This window comes from Amblyomma americanum, chromosome 4 (genome assembly GCF_052857255.1).
Source record: "Amblyomma americanum isolate KBUSLIRL-KWMA chromosome 4, ASM5285725v1, whole genome shotgun sequence".
Taxonomy (NCBI): Eukaryota; Metazoa; Arthropoda; class Arachnida; order Ixodida; family Ixodidae; genus Amblyomma; species Amblyomma americanum.
In genome coordinates, this window is record NC_135500.1 from 37264049 (window position 1) to 37270475 (window position 6427).

The following is a 6427-nucleotide window of genomic DNA, read 5'->3' on the forward strand; positions in this document are numbered from 1 at the left end:
TCCTCCCCTTGGAGTTTGTCTGCCCAGGCCCCTACCAGTGCTACTCGCATTGATTACAGCGACGCTCCCCGGATCACCCGCCCCGGCCCCAGGGCGCCAGCTCATCCGCAACGCCACCTGCGGCAGCCGGAGTACGATGGTCGTTTCGACACTGGCTACGAGGAATGTTATCCCGAGTGCCCCCCCCGACCCACCACTTTGTTACCGCTGTGGTATGATCGGTCACATCTCTAGATTCTGCCGTCGCCGGGGCCAGTTTTCCCGCTCCCAGCGCCAATGGTCGAACCCTCGCCTGAGTTTCAATGCGCCTGTTCATGACCGTGTCTTCACATCTTCTCAGCGCCCATCCAGTTACGCGCCACCACGGAACGACTCCCCTGCCTCTGACCGAAGTCTGACTCCACCTCCGCACCGCTCTCGCCGCTCGCCTTCCCCCCAACGTCGTTCCCCACCGTCCCCGGGAAACTAGCGTGTGCGGCCGATGGAGGTGCGGTCGCCGGATCATCGATAGTGCCAATTCCTCTGCCCATTGTTATGTTAAGGAACCGCCTTGAAGTTTTAGTGGACGGTATTTGCGTCATGGCCTTAGTGGACACTGGTGCCACGGTGTCAGTGATGAGTTCAACTTTCAAGAACCGTCTGGGTCGTAAAATAATGTTCGCTTGGGATCGTGCTGTTATATTCCGGGGTGTAGGGGGAAAATCATTGGTTCCGATTGGTATTTGTTTTGTGAATGTAGTGATCGCTGGCCACATGTTCCGAACTGAATTCACGGTGCTCCCTCGTTCTACGCATGACATCATCCTCGGTATTGAATTTTTGCACCAGTGCGGCGCTACTCTCGACTTCCGCAGTGGTGGCATATCGTTAAGTCCTGGCCTTCGGTCAGCTCTCATAGAAGACTCGCTAGTGGTTGCCCAAGTGTTTTCTGTCTCTGAAGATACCGTCGTTCCAGCAATGTCTGCCATATTCGTTCCCGTTGTGTTCTCGAGCACGATTTCTGATGCCTTCGATGCTGTGGTGGAACCTTGTTTCCTTAACTGTGCAAAGAAAAGTGTGCTAGTACCCCGCAGCGTCGTCCATGTGACCAAGGGCCATGCCACTCTTTGGACTGTCAATCATTCCAACGAACCTGCAGTATTGCCATGTGGTTTAAAACTTGCTGGCTTTGAAGAACGTTTTTCTTTACCAGTTGCCGCGATCACTGACAACGTGTCTCGTCCAACTAGACGCCGCGATCTGAGCGACTCTCAATTCCTAGCCATGGTCAACAAATCCCTACCCACTAGCGACCGCCAGGTACTAGTGGCCGTTCTTATGAAGCATGCGGACGTGTTTGACTTTGGTCGCGACCAACCACCGCCGATTCCAGCTTCCCGTACCCATCACATGATCAATACTGGATCTGCACAGCCGATTCGCCAGAAGCCATACCGCGTCTCGCCTTCCGAACGTCAGATAATCGATGAACAAGTCCGTGACATGTTGCACCGCGGCATCATTCAGGAATCTTCAAGCCCGTGGGCTGCTCCAGTGATCCTTGTCAAAAAGAAAGATGGCACTTGGCGATTTTGTGTCGACTACCGCCGGCTTAACACTGTCACAAAGAAGGATGTTTACCCGCTCCCGCGCGTTGATGATGCCATTGACTGCCTCCACTCAGCCTCCTACTTTTCCTCGGTGGATCTACGGTCCGGGTACTGGCAGATCCCGATGCACCCGCAAGACAAAGAGAAGACAGCATTCGTGACACCTGGCGGGTTGTATGAATTTAATGTTATGCCTTTCGGCCTTTGCAACGCTCCTGCCACTTTTGAACGATTTATGGATACGCTTTTACGTGGCCTGAAGTGGCAAGTTTGCATGTGTTATCTGGAAGATGTTATTTTTGGTAGGACCTTCGCCGAACATAACAGCCGCTTAGCTATTGTCCTAGACTGCATAGAGAGAGCGGGCCTCGTGCTGAACTCGAAGAAGTGTCGCTTCGGTGAACGCCAAATTACTGTGCTTGGTCATCTCGTTGACAAGGATGGCCTCAGACCCGACCCGCAGAAGGTTGAAGCTGTAAGCAGTGTCAAAGAACCCAAATCAGTGAAAGAGCTCAGGAGTTTCCTAGGACTTTGCTCATATTTTCGGCGTTTCGTTCCCAAGTTTTCTGATTTAGCCTACCCGCTTACAAGTCTCCTGCAGAAAGACACCCCTTTCCACTGGACTCCCGAATGCGACTCCGCGTTTCGGCAGCTCAAGTTTCTCCTCACCTCGCGGCCAATATTGCGTCATTTCTGCCCGACAGCACCGACTGAACTCCACACTGACGCCAGCGGCATCGGCGTGGGTGCTGTGCTTATCCAACGCCATGAGGGCAATCAACACGTTGTCGCTTATGCAAGTCGCACCCTCAGCAAGTCGGAACGCAATTACACTGTAACAGAGCAAGAGTGTCTCGCCGTTGTTTTCGGCGTACAACGGTTTCGTTCGTACCTTTATGGACGTGCTTTTACAGTCGTCACAGACCATCACTCTCTGTGCTGGCTGGTCAATCTACGCGACCCCTGCGGTCGGTTGGCCCGCTGGGCGTTACGCCTTCAAGAGTTTAACTTCAAAGTGTCTTACAAAAGTGGCCGCCAACACGCCGACGCAGATTGCCTCTCACGGCTGCCGCTCACGGTTACTACTTCCGATGATGAAAACTTCGATGACTATCTCGCTGCCGTTTCCCAAGAGTTTCCAGATCTTGGCACTTTCCAGATGGAACAACGCAAGGATCAGCACTTGGCGCCGCTTTTTGCCGAAGCCCGTGACCCGACATCCGCAAGCCCTTTCTGCGTTCGCGACGGTTTACTCTACAGAACGAATTACTCGCCTGGAGGTGCGCGCTTTCTCCTCGTCGTTCCGGCTACTCTGTACTCCTCTGTTCTGCAGGCAATGCACGATGACGTCACGGCTGGGCACTTGGGGTTTGCCAGGACCCTTAACCGCATCAGAGAACGTTTTTACTGGCCAAAAATGCGTCACATGGTTCAGCGCTACGTGGCCACCTGCGTGCAGTGTCAGCGGTTCAAGCTTCCCACGACTTCTCCGCCTGGACGCCTGCATCCTTTGCCACCTCCAAGCACGCCATATGAACAAGTTGGACTCGATCTGCTCGGCCCGTTTCCCCGCTCGTCCAACGGTAACCGCTGGATTATAGTGTGCGTTGATCACCACACCCGTTACTGTGAGACCGCCGCCCTACCTTGCGCCACCGCTGCTGAGGTCTCGCTCTTCCTTCTTCGTGCTGTCATCCTCCGGCATGGACCTCCTCGAGTTGTTATCAGTGACCGCGGTCGCCAGTTTACGGCAGACGTTGTGGAAGAGCTTCTGCGTCTTAGTTCATGCCATTTTCGCCACTCGACGCCGTACCACCCCCAGACTAATGGACTGGTTGAACGTACCAATCGGACACTCACGACCATGCTGGCCATGTATGTCGATTCCCGCCATAAGAACTGGGACGACGTGCTTCCGTTCATTACATACGCCTATAACACGTCGAGGCATGAAATAACTGGTTACAGCCCATTCTTCCTTCTTTATGCCCGTCCGCCTCGAAGCTCCCTCGACAGCATCTTACCTTTCTCTCTCGACACCGAGCCTTCTATTGCCAACACTCTATGTCGCGCTGAAGAAGCCCGTCGGATTGCCCGGATACGCACCTTGGCATCACAGCATCGCTCTAAGCAGCGTTATGACCGCCGGCGCAAGGATGTCTCCTACCTGCCCGGTGACGTTGTATGGTTGTGGACGCCCCTACGCAAGCGTGGCTTATCAGAAAAGCTGCTATCCCACTACACAGGCCCGTTCATCGTTGTTGCTCGCCTCAATGACCTCAACTATGTCATCTCTCCCCAATCAACGCAAGGACGCCGCTCAAGGACAACCCAGGTCGTGCATGTCGAACGGCTGAAGCCATTCCACCCTCGGGACCCCGATTGATTGACTGGCCCAGAGGGCTTCGTCTGCGAACGGGGAAATGTCATGTGCTGCGCATGGGCTCTGAGGAATAAAGAAGACGTGCGGCGGCTGGAGGTAGAAGAGAAAGTCAAGTATCCTGCCGCCGGCGCACCAGGCTCCTCTCGACCTGCCTTGTAAATATTATTTGTAAATAGAACCTGTAACAATATAGTATATAAAACAAGTTATCAGTACATCCACTGATGCGACAAACATTAATATTTCTTTAGCCTCGTTACCATACCTCTGACTTCTGTGGGTAAGGGCACTTTCCGTAAGGCTGCCGAAAGGTGGATTTCTGAATCACAGCTTCGCCTTTCCCTTACCTTTCACTTTCAGTGACCTGTCTGAAAGGCGCCCTTCGCGTTAAAGTAAGGTAAAGGTAAGGCCAGTTTGTGAATACGGGGGCTAGTGCCTGAGAAGTACAGGCGGCAGCTTCTAGAGCTCTCACACGAAAATGCATGGGCGGGTTACCTGGGCATAAAGAAAACAAAATCTAGATCAGCCCTCGAATATTACTGGCCTGGCTGCTGGAAATATGCGGAACACCTTGCTAGATCTTGCGACACCTGCCAGCGGGTCGGCAAGTCGACGGATAAATGGAAAGAGCCCATGACACTGGTTCCCATCATTACAGAGCCCTTTTGGCATCTCGTAATAGATACTGTCGGCCCGCTGCCAGCGTCCAACTCTGGTTGTCGCTACATTATGACCTCACTGTGCGTGGCAACCAAATTTCCCGAGGCCATTCCCTTGAAGGAGCTAAGTTCCGCATGTGTTGTAGACGCCCTTCTGTCAATTTTCTCTCGCGTGGGGTTCCCTGCAGAGATACAAAGCGATAACGGCAGCATGTTCACAAGCTGCTTGAAAAAAAAATGTTATTTGAACGGTGTGGGATTAAAATAATCCGCAGTTCCATTCACCACCTTCAGTCAAATCCAGTCGAGCGCATGCACTCAGTGCTAAAGCGGATACTTAGGTCTCTGTGTTTTGAGCATAAGGGAGATTGGAAAGGCTGCATTCCAGCAGCACTCTTTGTAATGAGATCCGTCCCCCACGAAAGCACAGGATTTAGCCCCACTGAACTAGTCTACGGGCGTGACTTGAGGACCCCGTCGCGCATGCTGAGGGAGTCATGGTAGGGTTACGGAGAGGTTCCTTGTGTAGTGAAAAACGTCCTGAAGCTACTGGAAAGACTTGCGAAAACCAGAGACCTCGTGGAAGCAAATGTCAGAGCAGCGCAGTCACCGTCTAAAGTGTACTACGATCAATCAGCACGCAAGCGCACCTTTGAACCTGGCAACCAGGTGATGTCGCTGCGTCCGTCAAAAAGGAACAAGCTTGAGGTACAATGGAAAGAGCCAGCTAAGGTGGTGTCCAAGCTTTCGGACACCGACTATGAGGTCAAATTTAAGAACAAACACAATCGGATAATCCACAGTAATTTGATGAAGCTTTATGTGCAGCGTCAGGCCATGATTAACATGGCGCTGAACATGCCAGAGGAAGAGATCTCAGACATACCTTATGTCCCTCATGAGGACGAGCAAACAGCGAATGAGCTGCTTATTCAATCGACAGAGAGCCACGTTTGACGGAAAGTCAACGAGGAGACATGAAAAACGTCGTCCGCGACTTTGAGGAGGTGTTTTCAAACAAGCCAGGAAAAACAACCCTCATCGAACACGACATTCAGCTGTCCAGCGAACAGGAGCAAACGTGTCTCTCAAGACAAAAAAGAAATCATTGAGACGGAGATCCGCCGTATGTGCGAACTTGGCGTCATAGTGCCCTACGAAAGTGACTATACGTCACCAATCATTATTTTAGAGGTTCCAGGCAAGTATCCGGGACCTTGCGTGGACTAGCGGAGACTGAATTCAATCACGGTGGACCAGACCTACCCCATTCCGAACGTCGAGGAGAGGGTTGAAACAGTCGCTAAATGAGAATATATATCCACACTGGATTTAGTTCGTGGTTACTGGCATGTTTCACTCACTGAGCGCGCCAGCAGGTACGCAGCATTCGTGTCCCCCGCGGGCACGCTTCGCCCTGTAATGTTCAGCTTCGGCTTGAAAAATGCTCCGTACTGTTTTACAAAGTTAATGGACCAAGTGCTGCGGGGACTTGCAGATTTCGCTCTCCCCTACCTTGACGACGTGGCCGTTTTCTCACAAAACTGGGTGGAGCACAATGAACACCTACGTATTGTGTTGAGCCGACTGCTTGAGGCTGGTTTAACGGTAAGGGCGGGAAAATGCCACAAGGAGTGCGCCGAAGTGAACTATCTTGGGCAAGTGCTTGGACGAGGCCAACGCAGACCTGCAGAACTTAAAGTGGCTGCCGTGGTGTAGTACCGTCGCCCAACCACAAAATCGGAACTAAGGGCTTTTCTTGGCCTAGCTGGCTATTATTATCAGCTATATGTAAA